The sequence below is a fragment of the Nicotiana attenuata genome, chromosome 5 (genome assembly GCF_001879085.1).
Source record: "Nicotiana attenuata strain UT chromosome 5, NIATTr2, whole genome shotgun sequence".
Taxonomy (NCBI): domain Eukaryota; kingdom Viridiplantae; phylum Streptophyta; class Magnoliopsida; order Solanales; family Solanaceae; genus Nicotiana; species Nicotiana attenuata.
In genome coordinates this window covers 6778454-6799887 of record NC_031993.1, presented here as the reverse complement: position 1 = coordinate 6799887, position 21434 = coordinate 6778454, and positions in this window count along the sequence as shown.

Below are 21434 nucleotides of genomic sequence, written 5' to 3'. Positions count from 1 at the left end.
CGAGCATCTTCATAATGTAGGATCAGTCCCTGATCCGTTACCGTTCGACCTTTCTAGCACTTGTTGATACCCAATTTTTCCCTATAATATTTTTTGAAATGTATATCTACCTTTAAAACTATGCATTAGCATCAATAGGTATTTTCCCATAATTTTACATCTTTAAATTAATTTATTTCAATATTTTTCTTCATATAAATAATTGTAAAATTGCATCACAAATGAATTTAGAACATGTCTTGATTTAATATTACAATTATGGTCCTATGGAGTCCAAATTACTTCATAAATAGCCAAATTGGCACCTTTTGGCTATAATAACGTTGCAATTATAACCCATGCATACATTTGTGAATTATTTTACCAGAAATTAGTCATTTGCATTTTTAAATACTAAATAACTATTTTTTAAAACATTTCTATGCATGAAATTCTTTTTTTATAATTAGTAATTATTTTACAAATTATTTTAATCAATTGTTTGGGGTATTTAACAAATAGCCTCTTTTATTTCAATTTTAGCCTAAAATTAACCAACCCAAACACCCCTTATAAACCAGCCCAAAAACCCCAGGCCCAATACCCACCTGCCCAACCCAGTACCCGGGCAAATTTTGGCCGTTGATCATTGTCATCAACGGTCCAAATCTCCCCTTACCTAAATTAAACTAACCTACACCCCCCAAACCCTAATCATTTCCCACCCTTCCCCGTCGTCATCTTTTCCTCTCCTCTCCCAAATACTCGACCTAAACCCTAAATCTCCAAACGTCGTCACCCATCCACCGCCGTCACCCATCCACCGCCGTCCATGGTAGTTTCTCACCACCCCAGGCCTCCAATGGCCTCTCCTAACTGGGTACCTCCATCTCTAAGGTCCTTAAGGGACCAGGGTTAGTGCACTTACGCCTTTGGTTCTTTCTCGCCTGTTTCAGGCCATTCTGGTTCGACTTTTAGTAAGGGTTTCTTATTTTCATCTTGAACCTATGGATTTCTAAGTCTATGTTCTCATCTATGAGTTACTTCTGAAAACCCTAAATCTTTCTCTTTGATCTTCTCAGATTTGTACAGATCTGAGATGAATCGAACCTATCTCACATGTTTCCGTGAAAGATTTCTGGTTTTTCAACTGATTTTCCATTTTTCTAAAGTTAGGGTTTACTGAAAGTCATCTTCGCAAAGGTTTCCTAATTTTTGGATGGCTAATCGTCTGTTCTTATGTGCTTTTGACCAATTCATTCTAAGTTTGCCTAAACCCTAGTCGATTTATGCTAAAACCCTAATTTTCTTATATTTTGCTTCGATTCTGGATTTTTCCGTATTACTTGTTGCATTGTTTCGTTCTGTGCTTTAACTCTCATGATTTCCACTTAGTCTAATTCAGTGCCTTGTGATTTTTACTCTAGTTCATCTCTACTAGAGATTCTGAGCCAATTTTTTGGTTAATTTCTATGTGTTTATGAAATTTTATTTAGCCTATTGGTCTATTTGTGGGAACTGATATTTTCCTCCCCGTAAATCAGTACTACTTTGAACTGTGATTTATTGATTTTTTCTGTTAAAACTTATGTGCATAATCCTTGATTTATCCCTTTATTTGTGACTTTAATTGGCCTTCTTACCTTATTCTATCACCTGTGATATTTACTGATTCTTCACGATTGTTTTTAATTAGACTCCTGCTTATTTACCTCTTTACTTAAATCTGATTTGATTTTCCTTCCTTAAATATCTCCTATCTTTTACCGTTGGGTAATTACCTGACGAGTGTCTGGCGTGTGTATAAATTAAACTCATACTCTGGCAAATTATAATATAGAAAGATGTCGAACCCACAGAGATTGGTTTATCTGTTCTACAGATATTTCTTGTTTTAATTACTATTTGAGAAAATCAGAAAGAGTTGAGTTGTGAATTAATTAACTAAAAATGTATGAATAGAGCAATAGAAAATATTTTGTTTTTCACAAATATAATAAAAAGGTGTTGGGATCCTGACTTCGCTTAATACTTTTATTATATAGTAGATATATTTATTCTTCAATTTCTATTTCTCATAAATGTTATAAATGCCTCTCACGATTATATTTATATATTATTACTTAAGTTAACAATTAATTGCACTCCTCTCGGTTATACAAATTAAGCGTCAAAATAGTAATATTAAAGTGCCAGAAATATATGCTTAAGCTGAAACATGCTCTTTTTTAGTAAGTCCCTTTCGATTACCCTACTTGTTATAACTGACTATTACACTATTCGCCTCTTTCGATTACAAATAATTATAGAATCAATTTTAACATATAAGAGCTAGATGTCACTAAATAAAGTTAACATCTATCAATACCAAATTTAACTAAATTACTTCTTCCGCCTCTTTCGATTACAGAATTAGTAAGAAGTTAAAATGTAGTACGAAGTAGATAGATGTTAACAAATTAAATAACACCCAACTATAAAGCATATAAAATTTAAATGAAAAGCGTCAGCTCAAGCATGTGAAATTTAGGAATAATATCTACTATTATATAAAAATATTAAGATCCGTCATTCTCCCAACACAAGAAAAGTTACTCCATAATGGAGTTAGTACTGACAACGGAAATATTCTTGCCCATTAAATAAAAAAATAGAAAGAAATATTCAAAAGAATAATTCCCCTATTTAATTAAAAATAGGAACTAGAGTAATTCCTACACCGGATAAATGAAGAAATGGAAGAAAGAAAAAGAAGATTTCAATTTTATGTCTCGATCTACCTCTCCTCCCCACAATTGTCTTTTGCAGCTTTGTACAATGATGGTATTTATAGATATTTCCATTGCTCTTGCCGTGTACAAAGGTTTCAGCAAACTATATCTTTCATCTTGCCAACTTGCCAATTTGAAATAAATTTTGATGAAAGAATGGTGTACAGCAAGTGTACACGTGACTTGATGCTAGCTTCTTTCTTTTCCATTTTGTTTGACGTTGGATCTTCTTTGAGCATATGTCTTCCTTAATTGATGAATTGTTGATTATATTATGAAATTATTATATTCCTGCAAAGAAAAATAAAAATATTAATATTAAAATTAAATTAATCACTTATTTTATGTAAAATATTTTTGTCTCATCAAATTCTCCCACACTTACACATTTGTTTGTCCTCAAGCAAAAGACTCAAATGAACATAGTAACTAAACACTTTAAGTGAAATCATGAGAAGTTTTGACAGAGAAGAATTAATTAAGACCAATCCACGAGTTCAAATAACTTTTAACCGTACTCATGTTCACCTATTGAGAACTAAAATCACAATATTTTCTAATCCCAAGTGTGTCTCACCAAATGAAGAGAGATGTCCATATATCACATAATATATATATATATATATATATAGAAGAACAAAGAAGGGCACATATAAAAAATCGCTCACTCTCAACAAAGAAGTACCTCAAACTACTGAAAATTGCCATAAGCTTGACTATCATGTGGTACTCCACTAATATAGGAGTCTTTTAGTTGAGATCTTGTAGGACTTTTGCAAGGTTGTAATGTAGGCTTAGGGATGGATAGGATACATATAGATAATAGTGACTCAAATTCCCTATAGGCACTTACATATTTATTTTATCGTTTAAGTACAATTGCCTTTCCTCTCATTTAAATAATAATTCTCTATTTTGTTTTATCATTTTCATATTTTTTTTGTAACGATCCGACCGGTCGTTTTGAGTCCTAGCGCTCCGTTCAGACTTGTACGCGTAGCCGGAATTAAGTTTCGGGAAGTTCAAAGTTGATTTAGAAAGAGAATTCTCATTTTAGAAGCTTAAAGTTGAAAGAGTGAACTAGGATTGGATTTTTGAGTAAACGACCTCGGAATCAGGATCCGAAGGTTCCACCAGGTTCGTATGATGATTTCGGACTTGGGCGTATGCCCGGCTCTGGCTTTGGATAACCCGGGAGTGTTTTGGCGCCTATTGTGGAAGATAACATATTAGAAGGAATTTCATAAGTTTGGTTGGAAGTGCATTTCAATGTTATCAATGTACGTTCGGGATTCCGAGACTGCCTATAGCTCTGTATGGTGATCCTGGAGTTGGGAGCGCGATCTGAAGTGAATTCGGAAGTCCGTAGGTCATTTTGGAGTCATTTGGCTAAAGATAGAAATTTGAAGGTTTTTGAGAAGTTTGACCGGAAGTGGACTGTGACGACCCAACCCGTCGTCACGTGTGTTACCGCCCTTTTTCCCCCATTTTCTATTTCTTTATGCTTCAGTATCAGTATTAGATGTGTTAGAGTTGATTTGGATTGGTTCTAGAAGGAAATGAGACACTCAGCCTCTTTAAGGAAGGTTTTTTTGGAAAAGTCAACCGGACGTTGACTTTTGTGTTAGAGGGCTCGGATATGAATTCCGATGATTTGGTTAGTTTCGGGGGATGATTTGTGACTTAGGAGTGTGATCAAAAGTGATTTTGGAGGTCCGGAGTAGAATTAGGCTTGAATTGGCAAAGTTAGGATTTTGGCGAATTCCGGTCGATAGGTGAGATTTTGATCCGGGGGTCGAAATGGAATTTCGAGAGTTGCAGTAGTTTCGTTAGGTGATTTGGGATGTGTGTGCAAAATTTCAGGTCATTCGGAGGTGTTTTGGTTGGGTTTTTGATCGAATGCGTGTTTTGGAAGTTTTGGAAGAACTTAGGCTTGAATTCGATGAGAAATGATGGTTTTAGTGTTGTTTGAGATGTTTTGATGATTGGAGCAAGTTTGAATAAGGTATTGGATCATGTTTGTATTTTTGGTTGAGGTCCCGGGGGGCCTCGGGGTGATTTCGGATGGCTAACGGGATGAAAATTGAAGTTTGGAGATTTCAGGTCTGCTGGTATCTGGTATTTTCGCACCTGCGGTTGTGGGACCGCAGGTGCGGTCACGCAGAAGCGAAGGGAGGATCGCAGAAGCGAATATCGAGCCTAGGTGCTGTTTCCGCAGAAGCGGTTGGGGGAGCCACAGATGCGGAAGAGTGACCGCAGAAGCGGTTTTGGATTTTAAGGAGATTCTGCAGAAACGGATAATTACCGCAGATGCGGTAGTCNAGACCGACCTCAGCCACAGAGATTCGCAGCTTCCTAGGGTTGGCAGGTTATTATCGTCGGTTTGTTCAGGGATTTTCCTCTATTGCATCGCCCTTGACTAAGTTGACTCAGAAGGGTGTCTCATTTGTATGGTCGGACAAGTGTGAGGAGAGCTTTCAGAAGCTCAAGACAGCGTTGACCACAGCCCCAATGTTAGTTTTGCCATCAGCTTCAGGCTCTTATATGGTATATTGTGATGCTTTGAGAGTTGGGATTGGTTGTGTTTTGATGCATGAGGGTAGAGTTATTGCGTATGCTTCTCGTTAGTTGAAGCCCCACGAGCAGAACTACCCCGTTCATGATTTGGAGCTAGCTGGTATAGTTCATGCACTGAAGATTTGGAGGCATTACTTGTATGGCGTATCCTGTGAAGTATTTACTGATCATCGCAGTCTTCAGCATTTGTTCAAGCAAAAGGATCTTAATTTGAGACAGCGTAGATAGTTAGAGTTACTTAAGGATTATGACATTACTATTCTGTATCACCCGGGGAAGGCTAATGTAGTGGCCGACGCGTTGAGCTGGAAGTCGGTGAGTATGGGGAGCTTGGCATACATTCCAGTTGAGGAGAGGCCATTTGTAGTTGATGTTCAGGCCTTGGCCAACCGATTTGTGAGACTAGATATTTCAGAGCCCATTCGGGTGTTGGCTTGTGTGGTTTCTCGGTCTTCCTTGTATGACCGTATCAGGGAGTGTCAGTATGAGGATCCGCATTTTCTTGTCCTTAAGGACAGGGTTTAGCATGATGATGCCAGAGACGTGACCGTGGGTGATGATGGTGTGTTGAGGATGCAGAGCCGGATTTGCGTGCCCAAGGTAGATGGGCTTCGAGAGTTGATATTAGAGGAGGCCCATAGCTCGCGGTATTCCATCCATCCGGGTGCCGCAAAGATGTATCAGGATCTTAGACAGCACTATTGGTGGCGGAGGATGAAGAGAGATATCGTGGAGTATGTAGCTTGCTGTCTTAACTGTCAGCAGGTGAAATATGAGCATCAGAGACCGGGTGGCTTGCATCAGCAGATGGTTATTCCTGAGTGGAAGTGGGAGAGGATCACTATGGATTTTGTTACCGAACTCCCACGGACTTTGAAGAAATTTGATGCTATTTGGGTGATTGTAGACAGGCTGACCAAGTCCACGCACTGCATTCCGGTTTGTACTACTTATTCTTCAGAGCGGCTGGCGGAGATTTATATTCGGGAGATAGTTCGATTGCATGGTGTTCCAGTTTCCATCATATCAGATCGGGGCACTCAGTTCACCTCTCAGTTTTGGCAGGCTGTTCAGCGAGAGTTGGGTACTCAGGTGCAGTTGAGCACAGCTTTTCACCCTCAGACGGACGGGCAGTCCGAGCGCACCATTCAAATATTGGAGGATATGTTACGTGCCTGTGTTATTGATTTTGCAGGGTCATGGGATCGGTTTCTACCGCTTGCAGAATTTGCCTACAACAATAGCTATCAGTCCAGCATTCAGATGGCACCGTATGAGGCCTTGTATGGGAGGCGGTGTAGATCTCCAGTTGGTTGATTCGAGCCCGGTGAGGCTAGATTGTTGGGGACAGATTTGGTTCAGGATGCATTGGAGAAGGTGAAGGTGATTCAAGAGAGACTCCGTACAGCACAGTCGAGACAAAAGAGTTATGCAGACAGGAAGGTCCGAGACATATCTTTTATGATTGGTGAGAAGGTCTTGCTGAAGGTTTCACCCACAAAGGGTGTTATGAGATTTGGGAAGAAAGGGAAGCTGAGTCCGCGATTCATTGGGCCTTTTGAGGTACTTAGGAGGATCGGGGAGGTGGCTTATGAGATTGCCTTGCCACCTAGCTTGTCGGGCGTCCATCCAGTTTTTCATGTGTCTATGCTCCGAAAGTACATTGGGGACCCGTCCTATGTTCTAGATTTCAGTACAGTTCAACTGGAGGGTGACTTGACTTATGAGGTAGAGCCAGCAGCCATTTTGGATCGTCAGGTTCGGAAGTTGAGGTCAAAGGATGTCGCTTCGGTGAAAGTGCAGTGGAGAAGTCGGCCCGTGGAGGAGGCTACCTGGGAGACCGAGCGGGAGATGCGGAGCAGATACCCTTACGTATTTGAGGCATCAGGTAAGTTTCTTGACACGCTCGAGGACGAGCGTTTGTTTAAGTTGGGGAGGATGTGACGACCCAACCCGTCGTCACGTGTGTTACCGCCCCGTTTCCCCCATTATCTATTTCTTTATGCTTCAGTATTAGTATTAGATGTGTTAGAGTTGATTTGGATTGGTTCTAGAAGGAAATGAGACACTCAGCCTCTTTAAGGAAGGTTTGTTTTGAAAAAGTCAACCGGATGTTGACTTTTGTGTTAGAGGGCTCGGATATGAATTCCGATGATTTGGTTAGTTTCGGGGGATGATTTATGACTTAGGAGTGTGATCAAAAGTGATTTTGGAGGTCCGGAGTAGAATTAGGCTTGAATTGGCAAAGTTAGGATTTTGGCGAATTCCGGTCGATAGTTGAGATTTTGATCCGGGGGTCGGAATGGAATTTCGAGAGTTGCAGTAGTTTCGTTAGGTGATTTGGGATGTGTGTGCAAAATTTCAGGTCATTCGGAGGTGTTTTGGTTGGGTTTTTGATCGAATGCGTGTTTCGGAAGTTTTGGAAGAACTTAGGCTTGAATTCGATGAGAAATGATGGTTTTAGTGTTGTTTGAGATGTTTTGATGATTGGAGCAAGTTTGAATAAGGTATTGGATCATGTTTGTGTTTTTGGTTGAGGTCCCGGGGGCCTCGGGGTGATTTCGGATGGCTAACGGGATGAAAATTGAAGTTTGGAGATTTCAGGTCTGCTGGTATCTGGTATTTTTGCACCTGCGGTTGTGGGACCGCAGGTGCGGTCACGCAGAAGCGAAGGGAGGATCGCAGAAGCGAATATCGAGCCTAGGTGCTGTTTCCGCAGAAGCGGTTGGGGGAGCCGCAGATGCGGAAGAGTGACCGCAGAAGCGGTTTTGGATTTTAAGGAGATTCCGCAGAAACGGATAATTACCGCAGATGCGGTAGTCGCAGAAGCGACAAAGGTACCGCAGATGCGGAAATAACTGATCAGAAGAGGTTTTTATTTCCTTCGCGAATTTTGAAGGAGTTTATATTTTTAACTTCGGACTTGGGGAGTTTTTGGGCGATTTTTGAAGAGGAAATTCAAGGACTTCGATCAGGTAAGCATTCTTGGACTTAGAACACGATTTTATCATGAAAATACATGAAATTAGACTGAAAACTCAAGGAATTAAGGTCAAAAATGGTGGTTTAGGGCTTGAAACCTAAGAGAACAAAAATTGGAATTTGAGGGGTCATTTGGACTCCGATTTTGGTGTTCTTTATATGTATAGACTCGTGGCGAGATAAGGAATCCGTTGATGGTAAATTTACTAATTTTTGAGAAGTGGGCCCGAGGCTTGGGTTTTTGCTAATTTCGGGAATTTCAATGTTTTTCGATTGTTTTCGATTGGGTATTGTTCCATTGGCATATTGTGACGCATTCGTTGTGGTTTTGGTCAGATTCGACGCACGAGGAGGTGAATTCGAAAGTCAAGGGCATAGCAAGCTAGGACTTTGGCCAGCTTGAGGTTAGTAATAAATGTAAATGCTGTGTTGAGGGTTTGAAACCCCGAATTTGCACATTGTAGTGCTATGTTGAGGTGACTTGCACGCCGGATAACGGGCGTGGGGTAGAGCACCGTCGGGGATTGTGACTTGGTCCGTCCTGCCTAATAAAAATTACTACCTAATTGATTGTAGTTTTGTGATATCCTTTTAAAAATGGATTAATTGTTATAATTGGGCTTTGTGCCAATTACTTGAATCCTTCAGGGATTGATTTTACCGGTTTCTTATCATATTTATAGATGTTAAACTAAGTCCTGGTATTTAATACTGTGTTTGGAAACTCAGCCATTTTTCTTAAATTAGAAACTAAATTAATATTTTAAATGAAGTTTGGGGCTGAATATTTTTTATACTATTATGTGATTTTTTTTGGACTGAGTATGGGATCGGGCTGCACGCCGCAGTGGTATAATAATGATATTGATATGAGGCCAAGGGCCTGTTTGATGCCACGAGATGGCTTATTATTGCGCTTGGGCCGTAAGGGGCCCCTCCCGGAGTCTGCACACCCCCAGTGAGCGCCGTCGACGTTAAATAAATGGAGCGGGCTGCACGCCGCAGCGGGGTACTGGAGAGTACCGATTTATGTGTTGCATTGCATATTTTAATTGTCATTTATTCTTTATCTGTAGTGGTATTATTATAATTGTCTTTGCTGTTTTACTGTATTTATAGCTTTACCTTGTGTTTATTTGGGATTTCTTATCCTCAGACTTTATTTATATTTATTACTTTCTGGGTAGGAAGTACTCACAATACTCCATGCACCTTGTGTGCAGATCCAGGTACACCACAGGGTGAGTGAGGATTTGATTAGCTGAGCAGCAGTATCCGGGAGTATCGAGGTAGCTGCATGGCGTTCGCAGCCTTGATCTCTCCCATCTATCTTTATCCTTTTATTCGCATTTTTCCTAGACAAAATTGTGATAGGTGAATATATTTTGTAATAGAGGCTCATGTTCGTGACACCAGATTCTGTGGGCTGATTAGTCTTTTTATTTTGGGGTTTTGAATGTTAGAAATTATTTCAGAAATTCCGCATTTAATTTTGTATTTTAGTTGTGAATATTTATTTATCCTCTGTGATTAATCTGTCAAGGTTGTCTAAATGGTCGGGCTTGCCTAACAGTGTGTTGGGCGCCATCACGACCGGGGTTGTGTTGGGCGCCATCACGATCGGGGTTGGGTCGTGACATGGACTTTTCGATATCGGGGTCGGAATTCGATTCCGGAAGTTGCAGTAGGTCCGTAATGTCAAATATGACGTGTGTGCAAAATTTGAGGTCAATAGGACGTGATTTGATAGGCTTAAGCATCGAAAGTAGAAGTTGGAAAGTTCGAAGTTCATAAAGCTTGGATTGGGGGTTAATATACGAATTTAGCGCTGTTTGATGTGATTTGAGGCCTCGAGCAAGTCCGTAATGTGTTTTGGGATTGGTTGGTATGATTGGTTGGGGTCCTGGGGGCCTCGGGTGGATTCCGGGTGGCTAACGGATCAAAAATGGAATTTTTGAAGAGCAAAGGCTGCTGGTTGCTGGTATTTCCGCTTCTGCGGGAAGAGGGACCGCTGAAGCGGCCCCGCAGAAGCGGTTGAGGGAACTGCAGAAGGGGAATTGTTCGAAGGCTCGTGGACCGCAGATGCGGTCAAGGATCCGCAGAAGCGGGACCGCATCTGCGGAAAGGATATCGCAGGAGCGGAAGGGAGCAGCCAGGGGTGAGACCGCAGATGCGGAAACTGGCCGCACCTGCGGAACCGCAGAAGCGGCAGAGGAGCCGCAGGTGCGGATATCGCTGGAGGCAGAGGGGTTGTTTTAAGTCGGATTTTGGTCATTTCTTCTTCATTTTTCATGGCTTGGGCGATTTTGGGGAACTTCAAGGGAGGGATTTTCGTTTGCTATCTTAAGGTAAGTTATCCCCACCCATTTTTGAGTTGAATACATCAATTATGTATGGAATTAGGCTTGGGAAATTGTAGAAAATAGAGGTTTTTGGTGGAAACCTAGAAAATTATATTCTTGGAATTTAGCCACGAATTTGAGCATGAAATTAGGAGTAAATTATATATTTGAGCTAGTGAAGCCATGGGTAAACTTTATCTTCGAAAAATTTTGGATTCCGGGCACGTGGGCCCGAGGGCGTTTTGGTCAACTTTTCGATCAGAGTTAGGAATTGCTATGAATTAGTTTGTAATGAATATTTGAGTATATATTAATGGATTTGCGTAACCGTTGGCTAATTTTGGAGCATGGTGCATCAATTAGAGTCCCCGGAAGGGCGTGGAATGCCAGTTACGTGTCTTCGGAGGGAGGTGAGTCTCCTTTCTAACCTTGTAAGAGGGAATTGTCCCCATAGGTGAAATAATTGATTGCGTGCTCCTATTTGTGGGGGCTACGTACGCACGAGGTGACGAGAGTCTGTGCGTAGCTACTATTATGCTATTATCCGGGTAGTTAGGACCCAAAAAGCATGTTACACTTCGATTATTTATGAACCCCTTGATAGCTTGAATTGCTTAAATCACCTTGGATTAGTAAATGAATTTAAAAAGAGATTAAACCTCATTTTTCCTGAATTGTTAAAAGGAGAAATTGTCTTATTTGGATAAATATCCCCGATAAGTTCCTAATTGACTGATTGAGCATGTATCTCTATGTGTACCTGCGTCGCACGCATGATTCGCGAGCAGGGTATGTGTTTATTTATGGAACGGGCCGAACGCCTCGGCAGATTAAATAGATGCATCTATGGTTCGGGCCGTTCGACCCTCGGCAGTGCATAGTTTACATTTCTGTTGGAGCGGGCCGTCGACCTCGGCATGATTTGCGCATGATATATATATTATTTTTCCTGATAATTTTTAATTGTGGGTATTGCCTTTCATGGCTTGGTATAAATTGATAAAATAATGAAAAGAAAATCCTTTATTACTTGTTGAAGGTGTTTACCTGTTTTCTCGCTTTGTGAGTTAGAACTGCTATATAAAATCCCTGATTTCCTCGCACATTTAGTATATTATTATTGGACCACTAGTAAGTGTCAAAGTTGACCATCTCGTCTCTACTTCTTCGAGATTAGACGGGATACTTGCTGAGTACACGTTGATTACGTACTTATACTACACTTCTGTGCATTTTTGTTGCACATGTATAAGTAACTCCAGTGGCCTACTGGGCGTAGCAGCGCGGATGATCTGGGACTAGGTGAGCTGCATTATTTGAGGCGACCCGCAGCTAGTGTAGTTCCTTTCAGCTTATGGTATTTAATTCCTGTCCACTGTATTTCGGACGGATATTGTATTTTATTTCCTTATCAGTAGATGCTCATGCACTTGTGACACCCGGTTCAGGGATGGTTTTTTTTTCCAGATATGTGTACTAATAGTTATTACTTAATTCGAATTGATGTAGAAATTGTTTTTTTATTTATGGAAAATGGAAGGAAGAATCCTAGGTTTTCAAAGGTATTAAAAGAGAATTTAATTGATAACTTAGTTGGCTTGCCTGACAGTAATGTCCAGCGCCATCACGACCCGTAGTGGATTTTGGGTCGTGACAATATGGTATCAGAGCACTAGGTTCCCGTCGGTCTCACGAGTCATGAGCAAGTCTAGTAGAGTCTCGCGGATCGGTACGGAGACGTCTGTACTTATCCTCGGGAGGCTACAGGGCTGTTAGGAGTACTTCCCTTCTTGATTTCCTTATCGTGCGGTTCAATTCCTTTGAGTCTTATGCCTCTGATTTCTTCCTACTCAATCTTACGCGAGCGCTTGTTATAAATCGAAAATTGAAGGATTGTAATGGCACTACGTATGTGGTGCGGGATGATTCTCCCGGTACAGTTGATTGGACTATTATAGTCGCCTTATGGAAGGATATTCTATTGTTCAGCTCAGCAACAGAACTTCTAAGAGCCTTGAGGCTGGGCACAGGTTGCCACGATGCTTATGAGCGATTATTCCGCAGTATTGTTGTGATGGTAGGATATTTGCCCACGTGTCGGGGCAGTGAATGACTTGAAGGGAGGTTTACTCAGTACATAATCACGAGATTCAGTATTTTATTCCCGGGAGGGAAAGGCAATCGAACTAAGGATGGTCAGATATGGACTGATGAAAGTAATGAGGCTTGGTAATTGCAAGCGTGGTGGAGTTTTCTCCTATGATGGGGTACTGTTGTCCTAGTTGGACGTATTAAGTTTTTCGGTGTTATGATCTTCTACAATCCGCCCTTGGGGAAGGACATCGGGAAATAGTATCGGAGATGCAACTATCAGATATCGCAGGATGCGGTGGTTCAAGATTGAATCAGTATTTCTATTGTTAACGGTTCGAGAAAGATGACCTTCGGATAGGTTTGGAGTTAGTAGCAAATTGAGAATTCAAGTCCCATGAAGATAAATTTTATTAAAGCAGCAACTGAGCAGCAAAAGATGAGAAGGGTATATGGGGAGTGTCAGGTGGAGTTTAAATTGCTAAAAGGCCAGGTATATGAAGCAAAGGTTGAGTAGTCAATTAAGGGGATGAGTTCCGCCAAAGTGGGAGAGTGGCAGAGATGCATATGGGCTTGCAGTGGAAGGACCGCGTGCCTTAAGGAGAGTTTGGAGTGATTTGCTAATATTAGTGATTGGTGATTGGGGTCTACGGATTCAATTTGAATTAGGGGTTCTTGTGCGGCCGGAGGTTTAATATAACGGAAAGGAGCCTCTTAGATGAAGAAGGGTGCAGCATGGCTTTGAATTGGGAGGATGTTGTCGCACATTTCAATGATGTCCACAAGGGGTAAAATGGACCTGTGCAACTGGAGTGTGAGCTCAGACTCAGGAAGGGTCATTGATGTCGTAGTAATTGTACCTTGTGCAGCAGTGTTGGAAGATGCTGGGGAGAGCCTTCTATAGGTGGTTTAGCCAAGTGAGCAGATTAGCAGTCGCATGGTTGGCGAGGCTTCTGCGAAGAATCTTATCGGGTATGTAGCGAAAGGATCGATCGTGCGGATGTGGCGGATGATTTAGAGTATTAGGAGGGGGTTTTACAGAGAGATCTCGAGAATTTTGGCGGTTGATTGTGCAAGGCTATGTCAATAAGAAAAACAAAGGCGAGTGAGTTCCAGATTGGTGAAATTATGGCTTCAAGCTAAGTGGGAGAGTCCCACCGCTTGTGACGGGGTTGCAGAGTTGATTACTTGCAAGGTTTTTGGTTATTAGTATGTTGATGGGTTATTTTAGCTACGGGAAAAGAACATAAGAGATGAATTGAGCTAATGAATTGTTGAAATGCATGCTATGGTTGGCCTTATTGGCTCATGTTCAGACTTGGGGATGGATACAGGATCTATGCCTTGTATAAGTGCAGGTTCCAAAGGAAGTGATTCCGCCGGGTGCCTCGTCGAGAGGGTATTCATGTGTTATAAGATTTATGGAGCTGATTATATTCGGGACCAAGTCAGAGCGGGTGGCTCTCAGTAACGGTCCTAATGGATTCAAAAAGAGGTAAAGTATGGTGCTTAATGATTTCGAGCCTATAGGTGCAGTTGAGAATCAAGCTTATGCAGAAGCTTACGAATGGAGGCTCAGAGCATTCTATGATGTTTTGGCTTGCGGTATAGCATTTGAGAGATATGACGCAGTTCATGGGATTTGAGACAGCATGGTCTCGTGATTCGAGGTCACTCAAGATGGGTGCAGATGAAGTATGTTATGTGCTGGATGAAATCAGTAATATCTATAAGGCAATCAAGGATAAATTGGAAGAAGGTAGTTGATCGGCCATAGTTGAATTTGGCATATTGGTATTGGCAGTCAGTTTCTTCAGCGTGATCGAGTTATGTAAATGATCTGTGACGGTACGTATCAGGCTTGTCAGCCGCCGCAATTGATGTTATTCAGAAGCCTTCTATTATTATGGCTTGTTGTGTGGAAGCAGATTCCGGAAGGGGGCTATGGTGCTTAGACCACTACTTAGAGATTTGCATATTCTACGATTATGAGAATTTGCCTGTGTGTTGCTATGATTTCCCTGAAGTGAGTTAAGTGAAAAGTTCTTATATGATGAAGTGTTAGAATAGTAATGTTAAAATCGTGTTCTATCGTATGTTGGCACATTGGGTGCAGTGAGTAGCATGGAAATTCGAAGTAAGGATCAAGGTTGCAGCTTGGTGCTGGTAAGGATGTCACGAGCTCGGATGAGCAGGAAAGAAGCTTCGGTGTTTAAAGCAAGTCGGCATTGTCTTCAGCGTCACCTGAGATTGGTGTTTTGTAAAGAGGGCTTGTATCATGGTTAATGATTCTTGATCGCTTTTCAGCGTTAGTGCGGTCGGTGGGTTGGAGGTAAGACCCAGTAAATTGTTATGGTAGATTGTGAGGGAGTGTCCCACAGGAAGGTTTCATAAATGTGGCACGTAGTCACTTGATTGATTTAAGATCTAGACCAAGTATGAGGATTGTGGTAATATCATTAATTTGAGAATTTATGCCTGGAGGGCACTCTGTTTATTGGGTTATGGACTGTGGAGGTTCGCTNGAGGAAATTCAAGGACTTCGATCAGGTAAGCATCCTTGGACTTAGAACACGATTTTATCATGCAAATACATGAAATTAGACTGAAAACTCAAGGAATTAAGGTCAAAAATGGTGGTTTAGGGCTTGAAACCTAAGAGAAACAAAAATGGGAATTTGAGGGGCCAGTTGGACTCCGATTTTGGTGTTCTTTATATGTATAGACTCGTGGCGAGATAAGGAATCCGTTGATGGTAAATTTACTGATTTTCGAGAAGTGGGCCCGGGGCTCGGGTTTTTGCTAATTTCGGGAATTTCAATGTTTTTCGATTGTTTTCAATTGGGTATTGTTCCATTGGCATATTGTGACGCATTCGTTGTGGTTTTGGTCAGATTCGACGCACGAGGAAGTGAATTCGAAAGGCAAGGGCATAGCAAGCTAGGACTTTGGCCAGCTTGAGGTTAGTAATAAATGTAAATGTGTGTTGAGGGTTTGAAATCCCGAATTTGCACATTGTAGTGCTATGTTGAGGTGACTTGCACGCCGGATAACGGGCGTGGGGTAGAGCACCATCGGGGATTGTGACTTGGCCCGTCCCGCCTAATAAAAATTACTACCTAATTGATTTGTAGTTTTGTGATATCCTTATAAAAATGGATTAATTGTTATAATTGGGCTTTGTGCTAACTACTTGAATCCTTCAGGGATTGATTTTACCGGTTTCTTACCATATTTATAAATGTTAAACTCAGTCCTGGTATTTAATACTGTGTTTGGAAACTCAGCCATTTTTCTTAAATTAGAAACTAAATTAATATTTTAAATGAAGTTTGGGGCTAAATATTTTTTATACTATTATGTGATTTTTTTTGGACTGAGTATGGGATCGGGCTGCACGCCGCAGTGGTATAATAATGATATTGATATAAGGCCAAGGGCCTGTTTGATGCCATTGAGATGGTTTATTATTGCGCTTGGGCCGTAAGGGGCCCCTCCCGGAGTCTGCACACCCCCAGTGAGCGCCGTCGACGTTAAATAAATGGAGCGGGCTGCACGTCGCAGCGGGGTACTGGAGAGTACCGGTTTATGTGTTGCATTGCATATTTTAATTGTCATTTACTCTTTATCTATTGTGGCATTATTATAATTGTCTTTGCTGTTTTACTGTATTTATAGCTTTACCTTGTGTTTATTTGGGATTTCTTATCCTCAGACTTTATTTATATTTATTACTTTCTGGGTAGGAAGTACTCACAATACTCCATGCACCTTGTGTGCAGATCCAGGTACACCACAGGGTGAGTGAGGATTTGATTAGCTGAGCAGCAGTATCCGGGAGTATCGAGGTAGCTGCATGGCGTTCGCAGCCTTGATCTCTCCCATCTATCTTTATCCTTTTATTCGCATTTTTCCTAGACAAAATTGTGATAGGTGAATATATTTTGTAATAGAGGCTCATGTTCGTGACACCAGATTCTGTGGGCTGATTAGTCTTTTTATTTTGGGGTTTTGAATGTTAGAAATTATTTCAGAAATTCCGCATTTAATTTTGTATTTTAGTTGTGAATATTTATTTATCCTCTGTGATTAATCTGTCAAGGTTGTCTAAATGGTCGGGCTTGCCTAACAGTGTGTTGGGCGCCATCACGACCGGGGTTGTGTTGGGCGCCATCACGATCGGGGTTGGGTCGTGACATGGACTTTTCGATATCGGGGTCGGAATTCGATTCCGGAAGTTGCAGTAGGTCCGTAATGTCAAATATGACGTGTGTGCAAAATTTGAGGTCAATCGGACGTTATTTGATAGGCTTAAGCATCGAAAGTAGAAGTTGGAAAGTTCGAAGTTCATAAAGCTTGGATTGGGGGTTAATATACGAATTTAGCGTTGTTTGATGTGATTTGAGGCCTCGAGCAAGTTCGTAATATGTGTTGGGATTGGCTGGTATGATTGGTAGGGGTCCTGGGGGCCTCGGGTGGATTCCGGGTGGCTAACGGATCAAAAATGGAATTTTTGAAGAGCAAAGGCTGCTGGTTGCTGGTATTTCCGCTTCTGCGGGAAGAGGGACCGCTGAAGCGGCCCCGCAGAAGCGGTTGAGGGAACTGCAGAAGGGGAATTGTTCGAAGGCTCGTGGACCGCAGATGCGGTCAAGGATCCGCAGAAGCGGGACCGCATCTGCGGAAAGGATATCGCAGGAGCGGAAGGGAGCAGCCAGGGGTGAGACCGCAGATGCGGAAACTGGCCGCACCTGCGGAACCGCAGAAGCGGCAGAGGAGCCGCAGGTATGGATATCGCTGGAGGCAGAGGGGTTGTTTTAAGTCGGATTTTGGTCATTTCTTCTTCATTTTTCATAGCTTGGGTGATTTTGGGGAGCTTCAAGAGAGGGATTTTCGTCTGCTATCTTAAGGTAAGTTATCCCCATCCATTTTTGAGTTGAATACATCAATTATGTATGGAATTAGACTTGGGAAATTGTAGAAAATAGAGGTTTTTGGTGGAAACCTAGAAAATTATATTCTTGGAATTTAGCCACGAATTTGAGCATGAAATTAGGAGTAAATTATATATTTGAGCTAGTGAAGCCATGGGTAAACTTTATCTTCGAAAAATTTTGGATTCCGGGCACGTGGGCCCGAGGGCGTTTTGGTCAACTTTTCGATCGGAGTCAGGAATTGCTATGAATTAGTTTGTAATGAATATTTGAGTATATATATTGATGGATTTGCGTAACCGTTGGCTAGTTTTGGAGCATGGTGCATCAATTAGAGTCCCCAGAAGGGCATGGAATGCCGGTTACGAGTCTTCGGAGCGAGGTGAGTCTCCTTTCTAACCTTGTAAGAGGGAATTATCCCCATAGGTGAAATAATTGATTACGTGCTCCTATTTGTAGGGGCTACGTACGCACGAGGTGACGAGAGTCCGTGCGTAGCTACTATTATGCTATTGCCCGGGTAGTTAGGACCCAAAAAGCATGTTACACTTGGATTATTTATGAACCCCTTGATAGCTTGAATTGCATAAATCACCTTGGATTAGTAAATGAATTTAAAAAGAGATTAAACCTCATTTTTCCTGAATTGTTAAAAGGAAAAATTGTCTTATTTGGATAAATATCCCCGATAAGTTCCTAATTGACTGATTGAGCATGTATCTCTATGTGTACCTGCGTCGCACGCATGATTCGCGAGCAGGGAATGTGTTTATTTATGGAACGGGCCGAACGCCTCGGCAGATTAAATAGATGCATCTATGGTTCGGGCCGCTCGACCCTCGGTAGTGCACAGTTTACATTTCTGTTGGAGCGGGCCGTCGACCTCGGCATGATTTGCGCATGATATATATATTGTTTTTCCTGAAAATTTTTAAATGTGGGTATTGCCTTTCATGGCTTGGTATAAATTGATAAAATAATGAAAAGAAAATCCTTTATTACTTATTGATGGTGTTTACCTGTTTTCTCGCTTTGTGAGTTAGAACTGCTATATAAAATCACTGATTTCCTCGCACATTTAGTATATTATTATTGGACCACTAGTAAGTGTCAAAGTTGACCATCTCGTCTCTACTTCTTCGAGATTAGACGGGATACTTGCTGAGTACACGTTGATTACGTACTCATACTACACTTCTGTGCATTTTTGTTGCACATGTATAAGTAACTCCAGTGGCCTACTGGGCGTAGCAGCGCGGATGATCTGGAACTAGGTGAGCTGCATTATTTGAGGCGACCCGCAGCTAGTGTAGTTCCTTTCAGCTTATGGTATTTAATTCCTGTCCACTGTATTTCGGACGGATATTGTATTTTATTTCCTTATCAGTAGATGCTCATGCACTTGTGACACCGGGTTCAGGGATGGTTTTTTTTTCAGATATGTGTACTAATAGTTATTACTTAATTCGAATTGATGTAGAAATTGTTTTTTTTATTTATGGAAAATGGAAGGAAGAATCCTAGGTTTTCAAAGGTATTGAAAGAGAATTTAATTGATAACTTAGTTGGCTTGCCTGACAGTAATGTCCGGCGCCATCACGACCCGTAGTGGATTTTGGGTCGTGACATTTTTTTTGAAGATGCCAACATTTCTTTTTTTGCTATCCCCTTTTTTTTTTAAAAAAAATTCAGAAGCAACTATCTTTTTTAGTTCTCATGGCAACATCTCAAAAGATTGACAAGTTCAAACAATTTTTCTTTCACCAGTTCTTTTCACAATTGCACCTCACGCCTAACTTTTTACATTTAGATCAACTCCTAAAGTGCCCAAAAGAGAATTAGGTGAAAAAATAATAAGTCATAACAACAAACATGTTAAGGGTTAAAGCTTGGCGACCAACAAAATAAGAGATATTTAAGCTAAACTGGGCTAACTAGGGATAAAAATCATCAAGGTAGGTCAATTTAGGCCCTGGCTCAACAAAGAAGGCCTACTTTCATTTCTCAACTCAAAGATCTGCCTACAATTTCGCCTCGAACCACATTCAAGGCAAGTTCTAGATTTCCAAGTAAGCAAGAGAACTAGGCAATATAAGCTAACCGTACAATACACTTGGGACCAACGAAAACTATGATTTCAATCACCAATAAGTAAGTATGAGCTTAGAAAAGAAATCTTAAAACCCATGAATGATACTTAATCAAATCCATCTTCTCTAAATTTCATGCTTTTCAAGTCAAATCAAGTTTAGCCAACTTATTTACCAAAGCAAGTTAAAACAATTAAAAGTCCTAAAAAATGTTCAGTTCAAAATATTACGACCATGGCAAAGAACTGAACAAGAAATCTATGGAAGTATTGAAATAAGTTGCCTTAAGAATAAGGCAACTAAACTTTTTTTCAATTTTCTTTTTTTTAAATTTTATAATTTTACTAAAAATGCATTTTTCAGTTGTAAAATATACATTTTTTTATATTTAATCGGGAAAGAAAAAAAAACTTAAAAGAAACACATATATAACAAACATATTCCTCTACCCTCAAGCTTAAATAATGTCATGTCCTCATGACAAATAAATTAAAAGTAAAAGGAGATAAAGGAGCTTCCCTGATTTTTTTTCGACTCTGGCCTCATTTCCTTTTTCTTGGCTTCTCAAGGTTTCTCTCATATAATAAAGACAAGATTATGGCAAAGAAAATATTCTTTTTTCATGATAGGAGAAAACTTTTATTGTCTCAATCATGAGAGTGCTTCTTTATCATGGAAAAATATATTTATACATACTACATACACACATATATATTATATAATATAAACATGCAATTATTATTATTATTATTTTACTTTTTTTTCATATAATAAAAAAATAATTTTATTATACATATTTACTAGAAAGGAAATATTATATGTTACTACTAGTAATCCTTTAAAGATTAAAGAGAGGGGAAGAGAATAGTTCTGAGTTTAACGTCGCCAGCTCGACTTATTTTTTAAGATTTAGGCAAAAAGGATTGTTGAAGGCTGTTTGTCGAAGAATCTGCTGATATAAGGCTTCAAACGATGACCGTTTACTTTGAATTTGTCTCCCCCATCTGCATGTTGTACTCCAATGGCACTATAGGGGGTCACTCCTGTTACTGTATATGGTCCTATCCAGCGTGACTTAAACTTTCCTGGAAATAATCTCAATCGGCTATTGTACAACAGAACATGATCTCCAACTTTAAAATCTTTATGGCGGATGAGCTTGTCATGCCATTTTTTTGTCTTTCCTTGTACAATTTAGCATTTTCATATGCCGTAAGCCTGAACTCTTCGAACTCATCAAGCTGCAATAGACGATTTTTACCTGCATCTGGCAAGTTTAGATTTAACAATTTTATAGCCCAATATGCTTTATGCTCTAATTCCACAGGTAAATGACAAGCTTTCCCAAAAACTAGTCTATAAAGAGATGTGCCTATGGGAGTTTTATAAGCAGTTCTGTACGCCCATAAAGCATCATCTAACTTTAAAGACCAATCTTTTCGAGAAGAACCAACAGTTTTTTCTAAAATTCTTTTTAATTCTCTATTGGATACTTCAACTTGCCCGCTTGTTTGAGCATGATATGGAGTTCCTGTTTTATGAGTTACTCCATATTTTAACAACAAGCTAGCAAATTGTCTATTTATAAAATGAGTTCCTTGATCACTTATTATTACTCGCGGAGTTCCAAATCTAGAAAAATATTTTTCTAGTGAAAAACGCACAAAACAA